At 39.3% G+C, this 13611-nt stretch overlaps 1 protein-coding gene across 2 annotated transcripts in view; it reads right to left on the bottom strand.

The window, feature by feature from the left end:
- LOC127437293 (furin-1-like) overlaps nt 1–3977 on the bottom strand; it is a 116366-nt gene extending 112389 nt beyond the window's left edge. The window contains exon 1 of one of the 2 annotated variants that reach the window (XM_051692138.1): nt 3431–3977. The gene's annotated coding sequence lies outside the window, so the exon portion shown is untranslated. The remainder of the gene's footprint in view (nt 1–3430) is intronic. The other variant, XM_051692139.1, reaches the window with a different exon arrangement.
- Nucleotides 3978–13611: the final 9634 nt, after the last annotated feature.

Raw genomic sequence — 13611 nt, 5'->3', positions numbered from 1 at the left:
GAGTTTGGCATTTAAATACAAGCCTCTGGTATGGAGTAGTTTTCTTGGGAGGATCTTAGTTAAAGGCTTGCTAAAGAAACAAATAAATCGTCACGTCTAAAATCTGCATTACAGAGCTCATTAAGTGCTGGCACAGTGCAGTGAGCTGGAGAGAAAAGAGCAGAGAACCATGTGTGTCTTACTGATGAAACCTGTGAGAGTCACACCTCCGCAAGCACATTATAAGAGAGTGAGAGCGAGAAAGACATAGAGACCGAGCAAGGCAGAAAGAGATACCAGCACATTTCTCTTACAAAAAAGAAACTGTTCACCACACTGTAACAGAAAAGTCAATGCTTGTCTATTTTAAATTCAAATCCGAGCAATTGTTTAAACCAATTAATAGATTTATTTAAAGTAGGATTATTGTACTTAGTTTGGGTCAATTAGTACCTAAGACAGGAAGCAGAGAAGTGGTCAGTGCTCAGAAAATGATTCAGCTCCTCTAGCACTCTTCGCCGTAAGCCATTTTCAGCATTATCAAATAACTGCCATTCAGGTTCACCATCTCTCCTCGCATTCAATCTTCACCTGTCACTAATTTAATAAAGCAGCCTCTTGTGAAAGCTTTTTCTAATAGATAAACGTTGGAAGTAATGAATGGTTCACCTTTAAAGCGCTACACTCGTACGATGTGACAGAATGGCTGCTGATTCCCAAGCAATTGCAGTTGTGACACACAAACAAAGGTTGGCGGAGGTGGCTTCTCTTTTCTTCTCCTGTCTCTCTTCGATAAGTTTGATAAAGTCTTGGGAACGGTTTGGCTTTTGTAAGGAGGAAAGAAGGCAAAACACTTTCTACAAGGCAGCAGATATCTTCACTGAACTTACAAGAAGAATATGGAACCAGGCCAGAGGGGCTTCTGGTAATTGTGTTGCGTTGAAAGCCGCAACATTGACTAGAAATAATCAAAATAATTGGTTATCAGACAGCCTTCCTAGAACTGAAAATTACATCAGCATCAGAAAGCATTTCGAGTAAATTGCAAATGTCTGGCTTCAGGGACAGGTCAGGAAGCCAAGCTGATACTCAAATTAAAGGAATGTTCCGTGCTCAATACAAGTTAAGCTCAATCAACAGCATTTGTGGAATGTTGATTACCACAAAAATTATTTTGACTCGTCCCTCCTTTTCTTTAAACAAAAGTAAAAATCGAGGTTACAGTGAGGCACTTACAATGGAAGTGAATGGGGACAAATTTTGGAGAGTTTAAAGGCAGTAATGTGAAGCTTGTAATTGTATAAAAGCACTGACATGAATTCCTCTATTGAAACATGAGTATTACTTTAGATGTAAAGTTAATTAAATTGTCGTTTTTTCAGCTGTTTTAGGGTTAACGGCGTTATGTTGTCATGGCAACTAAACTGTTACATTTTATAACTACACAGAAAAGGTTAGTAAGCGATTTTATCACACAAAATTATGTTAAAATCATATAGTTTTTTTGTTTTTTGTCTTGTGGCTATTCTTTTGAAACAGTGAGTATTTTAACATGTATGCATTGGCCCCTTTTACTTCCACTGTAAGTGCCTCGCTGTAACCTTGATTTTTTCTTTTTTTCTTTCTTTCTTTTTTTTTTTTTAAGGAAAAGAAAGGACAAGTAATTTACAAATTTAAAAATTCCAAATTAATTTTTGTGGTAATCAACATTATGCCAAAAATGCTGTTGATTAAGCTACTTGTATTGAATGCAAAATATTCCTTTCATGTAAAGTCAGTCAATGGAACTAAGGCATTTTTAGGTGATGAATTAGAGCTGAATTTTTAAAGGATTTTTTAAAAATCCACTTGACTCCACTTTGGAAATCAGGCTATCAATCATCATCATTCCATACTTGAAATGTTTTATTTTTCATATTAGACCCTAAGCACTCATTTAGGCTTGCATAAGATTATCTGACTCTCTCCGAGGACTTCTTGGATTTTTTCTTGTAAAAGACACCATCCTGGGTAAATGCTGTGCTGGCTCAGAGGGCCACATTTTTATAGTGTGTTCTCTGGGGAAGAGAGAACAGTAATTACTATGCCTTAATAACTCCTCATCAAACACAACTACAACTACTAAAGCTTTAATGACCCATGATGGCTCAGTCAGGGCAGGAACTGCAGCTTAGTCATTCATTAGACATGGACAGACAGAACAAGTCTCTTTATCTCTCCCTTCTCTCTCTCACTTGTCAGGAAGAGGACAACACTGCCTGTTCTCAAGAGCCTCTGGGCAAAACCAAGCACCAAGACAAAATATTTCAGGACAGTTAAGAAGGCACTTGCGGGGGGCCTGGGTAGCTCAGTGAGTACTGATGCTGACTACCACCCCTGGAGTCGCGAGTTTGTGACTCCAGCCAGGTCTCCTAAGCAACCAAATTGGCCCGGTTGCTAGGGAGGGTAGAGTCACATAGGGTAACCTCCTCGTGGTCACGATTAGTGGTTCTCGCTCTCAATGGGGCACGTGGTAATTTGTGCGTGGTTCGCGGAGATTAGCATGAGCCTCCACATGCTGTGAGTCTCCACGGTGTCATGCACAAGGAGCCACGTGATAAGATGCACAGACTGATGGTCTCAGAAGCGGAGGCAACTGAGACTTGTCCTCGGCCACCCGGATTGAGGCGAGTAACCGCGCCAACACGATGACCCACCAAGTAATGGGAATTGGGCATTCCAAACTGGGAGAATAGGGGATAAAATAAAATAAAAAATAAAAAAAAGGTGTGAAAGGAAAATAGAATAAACATTTATCACGCTGATATAATAAAATTAGTAATGTTTTTATAATCTGAGAGTCTCATATTCTCTTAGGTGGAAATATTAAGTCCCGAGAATCATTCAGAGAGTCTTGCATCATGTGAACAACACGAGACAAAGGGGATCACGCCAGTCTCTTTATGGATATAAGCGCAACTCCACATGGGCTAGAAAAATGAGCTCAGTGGTCAAGCAGTTTGCTGTTCGCTGTCTTCAATTATTGTCCTGAACACACTGAATCTTTCATTAGGGATCTAACGTTTACAGTTAAACAGACACATTACAGAAATGATTCATTTCCACTGAAAATACAAGCAATATCTGACACAATCTAGGGTGTTATGCAATAATGAATCATTCGGAATGTTTAGAGTCAGTTTAAAATAATGACATTGTTTTCCTCTCATGTTTTGACACAAGTCAACGTTTGTGTAGTCATGTAGTAATACAACTAAAACACCTCACGAAATCACTTTAAAAACAAACGAAAAAAAAAAATACAATTATACAAATAAAACCTGACTATACATAAAATACGCACAAAACGCGCGTAAACAAACTATTTAGTGCAAATTGCTTCCAAAAGTTGAACCAAAATGTCAAAGCATAGTATGACAGCTACAAAATTAGTAACTAAAAATATTCCTACCTTTTATTTGATCTCAGTTTTTCTTATTACACTCTGGGGCGAAAACGACGACAAACCCACAAACTCCGGTAGATTTTGACATTTACCTCTGACATGAAAGCGTTGACCCCTGCTAGTGTAACGGCAGCACAAACCGAGATGTCATTGCGCTTTACACAGACTCGGATTCCGGTAACATTCCGGCTTCTATTTCAAATTTCAGCTCCGGTCTGAACTCCACTACCGTTAGAAAAGTAAAGCAGATTTGAGAGTGACAGTCTTCAGTAAGCGTTAACGGAGAATTCGCGTTCCGCGAGACCTCCAGAATTCAATCACGCGCCGAGCGCGAGCAGATCGATGAAACTTTCAACGGCGCGCGCGTCTTCATGTAGTCCTTTATTTTAATGATCTGTAATGATTTTGTCTGAAAGGCAGCAGGGTATACTTAATATATCACAGTTTGTAAATAAAAGAAGCCATACAATTGCCGCCAGTGGTGTAAGGTTTCACCAGCAGCGTTTGCTTTATCGTTCAATAGAAATAACAGGCTCTGCAATACATCCGTGCACAAATCCGTAGTAATTACAAATGGCCTACAATTCCCAGGAAGTACGTCATGGCATGAGCCTGTGTGGGATCTGTGATTCGCTGGCTCCATCTGCAGGATTCGCAAAAACACTATGCAGTTTCCATCATTCCATAATCCCACATTTTCTGGCCTCTTTTGAAGTTAAATAGGTTACAAAATCGCCCGGTCAACACACACAGAGCATAAACGAAACAGTAAAAATTGCATGTGTGGAGTGTTCTTTAGCGTTGCAATACTGTTGCAGTTGTAGGCACATTGCAAACAGCAAATTATCTAATCTACCTCTTATTTTTGTAATGGAATCGATACACTACAGGTCTTGAAAACTTCAAAGGTCTGATAGATAAGCAGCAAGCAGATTCAGGACCAAGGACAGCACCAACATTAAAGAGGTTAATCAGATTACGGGTGGAAAATGGGCCAAAACACAATGACCATACAGCTGTTTTGCTTTGTAGACAGACATACAATTAGATTAATAGTTTCGTCAATGGTTTTACTTCGACAGCAGCAGCATACAGGAACAGCAGCGCTAAATACTGAAAGAAATACAGAATTTCTCTCAGGGATTTCTCTTCGCTGACCCAGCACTACTCCTGCTAAACTCATAGTGTTACTTTCTGTGGCTATTTAAGAGGTGCCATTCCGACCATATGCTAATCCATGAATGTCTTATTACTCTCACACTCTTATATCTTGTTTAGAATTAAAGGAGCAAGTTTACTATTTAACAGACTGCAATAATAATAATAATAATAATAATAATAATAATAATAATTATTATTATTATTATTATTATTATTATTTATTTTTATTTATTTATTTATTTTTATTATTATTTTTTTTTTTGCAGTGTTAGATTAGGGTAGGCTAATCACAAAAAAACAAAAACAGTTCGGTAAAAACACATGGGGCATGTCCAAAAAAAAATAAAATAAAAAAACAAAAAAAAACAAAACAAAAAACACTTTTAAAAAAATCTATTTAAAGATTTACCCATTTCAGTTTCATTAAAAAATTCCATGAAATTAGAGTAATCTTCGAAAAAAAAAATGTGGAAAGATTTATTAATGTAATTTTATTTATTTATTTATTTATTTTTAATATACAATTCAATCCGGTGGGATGTTGTTATGAAAGTGAAACGCATAACACTTAACATATACTTTTAGTGTACATTAAGTATATTTAGTTGTTTTTTGCCTGTCATCTCTATGTCTGTCTGTCTGTCTGTCTATCAGATCACATAGATTATTTTTTTCACTTGGGTCAAGTTAAAAATAGGAAATTGGAAAAATGGCCACTGTGCGTTTTGATAATTTGATTCCATCTAAAAATAAACTAAAAGAGGTGAAAAATGAATTTGAACATGTGGGTGGCCCTGAAACGCCCCTTTCTTCTGATAGGTCAACCTGCAACGTCCTCTGTTCTTCCTCAAGGCTGTGAGACAAAATAAGAGTTCACTTCTGTTAAATTGTTCTGATGAATTTGTCAGTTAATATTACAGAAATAATGAAAAAAAAAAAATCTAAGACTATAGAGGCATAGACCCACACTGTAAAGAAATAGGCTTACTTTCGTAAGAGTGAGCTAGCACAGGGCACTTGGGTGAATGACTTGCTCATAATATAAAGTTCATGATGAATGATTGTCTCTCAAAAGGTCGACCAGTGAATTTAAAATGAGCATTTACACATAATCTTCAGATTTGTCTGATAATAAGGCACACAGTACTGCCGTGTAGCCTCCTATTTTACACCCCAGTATAATAGGCTACCCATATTTCCATTAAAAAATAGGGGATGGTTGGAATGCTCTGAGGTGGCTCTTCAAATCATAGTCCTATTCACTGTTATGTAAATACTTGTATTACATTTAATTTATATATATCTTCCAATGTATTATTTGTAATTTACTGTTGTAGCTGGCGGCCGTTCCTTATTTTGTTTTGTTCATCGCACTACAATACACCGATCAGCCACAACATAAAAACAACCTGCCTAACATCGTGTAGGTCCCCCTTGTGCCGCCAAAACAGCTCTGACCCATCGAGGCATGGACTCCACAAGACCTCTGAAGGTGTCCTGTGGTATCTGGCACCAAGACATTAGCAGCAGATCCTTTAAGTCCTGTAAGTTGCGAGGTGGGGTCTCCATGGATTGGACTTGTTGGTACAGCACATCCCATAGATGCTCAATCGGATTGAGATCTGGGGAATTTGGAGGCCAAGTCAACACCTTAAACTCTTTGTCATGTTCCTCAAACCATTCCTGAACAATTTTTGCAGTGTGGCAGGGCACATTATCCTGCTGAAAGAGGCCACTGCCATCAGGGAATTACTGTTGCCATGAAGGGGTGTATGTGGTCTGAAACAATCTTTAGGTAGGTGGTATGTGTCAAAGTAACATCCACTTGTCCACAACATCTCGTCCTACTCAGGTTCCCAGGAAGCAGGGAAGACCAGCTGGCGGCGGAATGGCCGAAGGGGCAACTCCTCCCCTCCAGGAATCCAATTGATTCCACGGCCTGAATCAGGTGTTGGGGGTATGTGACGAGGAGGAGGGCGTGGCCGGGCCGTGAGGATGCATGCCTGGTGCTGAGTTGCCCCAATCAGCGTGAGAGAGAGTGATAAGGAGCAGCCGGGGACACCAGAGAGAGAGAGAGAGAGAGAGAGAGAGAGAGAGAGAGAGGCACGCAGCAGTGTTTGTGTGTGCACGTTTATGTTTTGGTTATGCTGAAAAGCACTTTTATGTTGTGTTTTGTTCAATTAAAAGTCTTTCGGTTGGATTTCGCCATCTCCCGCGTACTCCTTTGTTGAAGAGCTATGAACCCTGTTATACACATTTTTCCTGCTTCTAACACATGAAATGTTCAAGAACTGACTGTTCACTTGCTACCTAATATATCCCACCCCTTGACAGGTGCCATTGTAACGAGATAATAAATGTTATTCACTTCACCTGTCAGTGGTTTTAATGTTGTGGCTGATCAGTGTATGTAAAATGATAATAAACCTGACTGAAGAAACTCAATTAACAGGTAGGCTTATTCTACTAAATTAACTGAGAATTATCATAATGTTTGTGTTTAGATTAAATGCAAGTATAGCCATGGAGTATTGGCAGAAACGGTGCCCCGACTTTTTTTGTGCATTCTTTTTATTCTATACTATTTGCATTTTATCATGCAGTAAACACTGAAGCATATTAACATAACATAACATTTATCTACTCGATTTTGGCATCTAGCAGGTACTGGATTTTTTTTTTTTCATGGGCAGACAGATAGCCGCAAATGTGGGGAAGATTTGTGCTAAGAGAAAATGACCCAAATGAAATTGCAGGAAATTCTTTCGTTTCACTCTATTGGTTTCTCATGTAAAAAAAAAGCATGAAACAGCAATGCCATTTTAAAATGCTTATTTAAAGGTGAAAAAAATAGCTAAGACTAATTATCAGGACAAAAAGCATCCCGACTTTAAGTCCATCGGGACGGTGTACACGGCTTGTAAAATCTGGACTGTTCCGGTTTTATCAGGAAGTCTGCCCCCCTAACTGCGAATGCCATACCCAACTGCATCCGATTCTCCAGTGCAGTACACACTAGCCGTGCCCAGAGCTGATCAGCTGCGCTGCGTTGTACTAATTGATATATACTGTATATATAAATGGATCGCTGATGCAACGTTAAACTGCCAGCAGGAGGTGAAGCCACCGGAAGTGTTCAAGCGGCCATCTTGGTATGCCCAAACTGCCATAGAGTATCAATAGGCCTTTATCACACTTTCACGTTTGCAGAGCAGAAGCTTTGCTTAGTAGCATAAAACAACTTATGCTGCAGTCTGTTTCAATGACAGTGCCCACAGCACAGAATTATTATGGCCTATTTTATGTACAATTCATCTCAAATACTTACTCTAAACAAACCTATCTCACCTTACAATACTTACTCAGGGATAATAAAGTATAGCAAAACGATGCCATGTTGCTTTATTATTTTAAACAGGATGTATGTGAGCAGGGTCCACTTCACAGGGTATAAGTACGTTTTTTTATTAGAGGAATGCAAGAATATAATACAAACAAGAGTACATTTACACATTAAAGAGCATTAAAACAAGACAATGGTATACAGTAAGTCACAAAACTAAAACTGTATTATATTCACAAACGGCACTAAAACACTGAAACGGCGTCTCTTCAGACTTGTGTTAGGAGTAAACTGAACAGCGAGCGCAGCTCCTCGTGAACTGGGAAAACTTTGCGCTGATAATCGCCTATCTACTACTTTCTAAACCATCTATGCCGTTTGCTCAGTGTTGCATGGTGGAAGCGAAGGAATGTATTGAGGAAAACAGGAAATATGGGGAAATTATTATTATGTCTGTCCTTTTGAAGGATTCCAGCATGTAACACCGAGCAAATGGCATAGATGGTTTAGAAAGACCAACAATTTAAAACAAAAAAAATAACTCCAGTTGTTACACGACAACGAATGCCATATCAAATATATGTAACCTGATTTTGTCTAGATTAAGGTTTGTAAACACTTAAATAAATAATAAATGTATTATTCAGCTATATAGCAACAGAGAAAGCATTAAAAGCAAAAGATTACATGTTTACTGATAGTGGCACCTGGGGGCCAAGGTTGGTACCGCATGCATTTTTTTGAAGAGAGAGAAAAAAACAACTTTTTTGAAGAGAGAAAAAAAAACTTTTTGAAGAGAGAAAAAAATTTAAGACTTAGACTCAGGAAGGAACTGAGACACAATTTTTTTTATTTTATTTTTTTTACCGTAATTTTTTTTTTTTTCACCTTGCGGTTCAGGGCTTCCGTAATCGTTCTTACAGACGGTACAAAAGTCATCAATGGTAGATGGTATGTAGAATTTTAAAATGCACTTCCTTTATTTTTAATACAGTACTTAAAAGGGTTTAACCAAGCACACTTCAAATTAATATTGTCAAATAAAGAATTAAAAAAAAAAAAAAAAAATGGTTTGTTGTTACATTTTTTACCCGTAAATTCAATGCCGTCTAGTATACATTTCGGAGTAATAACTATTGGTGGGATATAGCAAAGATTACTTTTTATAAGTTGAACAAGGGCTAAAGGAATAGCATTAATGACCCAATTTAATTCCTTAAAATGTACAGGGAAATTGTGAGTAAACATAAATTGGAATGTCCCAAATACTCCTCGCTGCAGCCTGTAGCGCGATGACGTTGTGGATCTAATCCCATGCGTATTGGATTTTAATGACGTAGGTGTTTTTAATGCGCATGCGTATTCACATTTTAATGTTTCGTTTTATTACTGTAGCGTACTTAATGGTCATTAATACAGTATATATTCATATAACACACACACACACATTTATATATTAGGGCTGCATAATTAATTAAAACAAAATCGTTGTATGACACTGAGCGATTATTTAACCGCAAGGGCTACGACGATTTAATTAAATTAATAGATAAATCAAGCTTCAAAGTCTATGCACGCTGCTCTGTCCTGTCTGTGTTGTATATAAGCATTATTACAGTGTATTGAGAGCGGTTCTGTGCTCCACAACTCCATCTCGTGCTCAGAGTAGCAGATGTGCTCCGTTCGGTACCATGTGCTGAACATGTCATTTTTAAAGCGCTCCAGATTCACTTTAATTTCACTTTTGCATACTTCCAAGTATGTTTGGCCACTACATGTTAATATGCAAATACAAATAATTCACCCCATGGCATTTATGTACAGCAGAGGAGATGTTAAAATGAGAAGCACATTATAGTGAGGAGTATATTGCTTAATTCATATAAACTCAGCCAAAAAAGAAACGTCCCTTTTTCAGGACACTGTATTTTAAAGATAATTTTGTAAAAATCCAAATAACTTTACAGATCTTTATTGTAAAGGGTTTAAACAATGTTTTCCATGCTTGTTCAATGAACCATAAACAAATAACGAACATGCACCTGTGGAACGTCGTTAAGACACTAACAGCTTACAGACAGTAGGCAATTAAGGTCACAGTTATAAAAAGGTAGGACACTAAAGACACTGCTCATCTGCGTGAATGTGTCTTAGGCATGCTGCATGGAGGCATGAGGACTGTAGATGTGGCCAGGGCAATAAATTGCAATGTCCGTACTGTGAGACGCCTAAGACAGCGCTACAGGGAGACAGGAAGGACAGCTGATCGTCCTCGCAGTGGCAGACCACGTGTAACAACACCTGCACTGGATCGGTACATCTGAATATCACACCTGCGGGACAGGTACAGGATGGCAACAACAACTGCCCGAGTTACACCAGGAACGCACAATCCCTTCATCAGTGCTCAGACTGTCCGCAATAGGCTGAGAGAGGCTGGACTGAGGGCTCGTAGGCCTGTTGTAAGGCAGGTCCTTACCAGACATCACCGGCAACAACGTCGCCTATGGGCACAAACTCACCTACGCTGGACCAAACAGGACTGGCAAAAAGTGCTCTTCACTGACGAGTCGTGGTTTTGTCTCACCAGGGGTGATGGTCGGACTCCCGTTTATCGCCGAAGGAATGGCCGTTACAACGAGGCCTGTACTCTGGAGTGGGATCGAATTGCAGGTGGAGGGTCCGTCATGGTCTGGGGCGGTGTGTCACAGCATCATCGGACTAAGCTTGTTGTCACTGCAGGCAATCTCAACGCTGTGCGTTACAGAGAAGACATCCTCCTCCCTCATGTGGTACTCTTCCTGCAGGCTCATCCTGATATGACCCTCCAGCATGATAATGCCACCAGCCATACTGCTCGTTCTGTGCGTGATTTCCTGCAAGACAGGAATGTCAGTGTTCTGCCAGCGAAGAGCCCGGATCTCAATCCCATTGAGCACGTCTGGGATCTGTTGGAACGGAGGGTGAGGGCTAGGGCCATTCCCCCCAGAAATGTCCGGGAACTCGCAATGCCTTGGTGCAAGAGTGGGGTAACATCTCACAGCAAGAACTGGCAAATCTGGTGCAGTCCATGAGGAGGAGATGCACTGCAGTACTTAATGCAGCTGGTGGCCACACCAGATACTGACTGTTACTTTTGATTTTGACCCCCCCTTTGTTCAGGGACACATTATTAAATTTCTGTTAGTCACATGTCTGTGAAACTTGTTCAGTTTATGGCTTAGTTATTGAATCTTTTTATGTTCATACAAATATTTACACGTTAAATTTGCTAAAATTAAAAGCAGTTGAAAGCGAGAGGATGTTTCTTTATTTGCTGAGTTTATGTGTTGTCTGTGTGTGAAGAGGAAAAACAAGGAAAAGTAATTTATGAAATCCATGGTTATGACCATTTTTAAAAGCAAAGCTGTATTAAAAAAAAATGTCTGTGTAATACTTTAATACTAAGTAATAATGCACTCAGTGTACGCATAAAAACCAAATCATCCACTACGTCACCAAAATCCACTATGCAGAGGATTAGATCCACTACGTCATCATGCTATACTCTGCAGCGAGGACCCTCTCGAATGTTTGGGCATAGCAATATGGCAGCGCAGTGGCTTCACTGATATGACCTCATGAGCATTCCAGTTCTATATATATATATCAGTGGTTGTACCACTTATACATTTATAGAACAGCTTTTGTGGCACGAGGAACGATAATTGTTTGAAGACATTTGCCATACAGTGCGAGGGACTGATTTATTACCATCTAAAAAATACAAAATATATATAGGCCTATATAGAGCATAGATATCCATCTCTCTTGCTATTAAAACTTCCTGTGCCAAAGATTGTCCCAGTGCTGAGTCGCATGCTTGAGATCACTGGCACAAACTAAAGCCCCTTCATCAGTGACTGAATTCAGTGAACATTTTACTGTTAGCTGTGTGTTATAGACATTGTGTCGAGAGAGACAGCACCGGTGCAATAAACATGACGCATTTTGGAGAATATATGATAAAGAATTTAATATTAACAGAGACACATTCATCTGAACAATTTAACAGCAGTGAACTGTTATTCTGTCTCACGGCCTTGAGGAAGAACAGACGATTGTGCAAGTTAACCAATCAGAAGAAAGGGGTGTTTCAGGGCCACCCACATGTGTGAATTAATTTTTCACCTCTTTTAATTTCTCTTTAGATGGAAAATCAAATTATTAAAACGCACAGTGTCCCTTGGCCATTTTTCCAATTTCCTATTTTTAACTGGAGTATAAAATTGAAAGTATGAAAAATAAGTCATTATTTTTTTTTTTTTTTAATATTGACATTATAAATGATTAATGAAATAAGTTGTTTTTCCGATTTTGGATTCTTAATTGATTATTAAAAGAACGAATGATACACGGATTCAGATATCATATTTGTTATCTAATGCAATGACATGCATACAGTTTTTAAATGTAGCTTAAACCTGAAGTTTGTAACTTTTTCAGTGTTAAAATACTTCCTTATATCCCAGCTTAATATGCAGAACAACTACAAATAATTTATTCAGAGGTCAATATGGGATTGCATCATATCCTTTAACATCTTGACAGACCAGGGACATATGCAAGGATCCTTTTTGTGGACTTCAGTTCAGCTTTCAACACCATCATCCCAGCTATTCTCCAGACTAAATTAAACCAACTCTATGTTCCCACCTCTATCTGTCAGTGGATCACCAGCTTTCTGACAGATAGGCAGCAGTTAGTGAGACTGGGGAACTTCCAGCACCTGCACAATCAGCACTGGTGTCCCCCAGGGATGTGTGCTCTGCCCACTACTCTTCTCCCTCTACACAAACGACTGCACTGCCAAGGACCACTCTGTCAAGCTCCTGAAGTTTGCAGACGACACCACTGTCATAGGCCTCATCCAAGGCGATGACGATGAGTCTGTATACAGAAGGGAAGTTGAACAGCTGGCTGTCTGGTGCAGTCAAAACAACCTGGAGCTGAATATGCTTATAACGGTGGAGATTATTGTGGACTTTAGGAGGAACACCCCAACACTGACCCCACTCACCATTCTAAACATCACTGTGGCAGCAGTGGAGTCCTTCAGGTTCCTAGGCTCGACCATCTCACAGGACTTGAAGTGGGAGACCCACATTGACTCCATTGTGAAAAAGGCCCAGCAGAGGGTGTACTTCCTTCGCCAGTTGAGGAAGTTCAACCTGCAACAGATGCTGCTGATACAGTTATACTCAGCAGTCATTGAGTCTGTCCTTTGCACTTCAAGAACTGTCTGGTTTGGTTCAGCTATGAAATCGGACATCAGAAGACTACAAAGGACAGTTCAGTTGGTTGGCCCCTGCCCTCCTTTCAAGAACTGCACACTTCCAGAGTGAGGAAAAGGGCTGGAAAAATCACTCTGGACCCCACTCACCCAGCCCACTACCTTTTTGAACTGTTGCCTTCTGGCTGGCGCTATGGAGCACTGAGCACCAGAACCGTCAGGCACAAGAACAGTTTTTTCCCCTCAGGCTATCCATCTCATGAACAGTTAAAACTGCCTCACTGAGCAATAATTATGTGCAATAACAAGCTTAGTCTATTTATATTTATCCAACATATCCTACATCTTCTGCCATTACATTGTCATTATATTGTCTTATTGTGTATTTCTATATATACTTATATTTTCTAT

This window comes from Myxocyprinus asiaticus, chromosome 48 (genome assembly GCF_019703515.2).
Source record: "Myxocyprinus asiaticus isolate MX2 ecotype Aquarium Trade chromosome 48, UBuf_Myxa_2, whole genome shotgun sequence".
In the NCBI taxonomy this organism is placed as follows: Eukaryota; Metazoa; Chordata; class Actinopteri; order Cypriniformes; family Catostomidae; genus Myxocyprinus; species Myxocyprinus asiaticus.
This window is presented reverse-complemented; position numbering and strand designations above follow the sequence as displayed.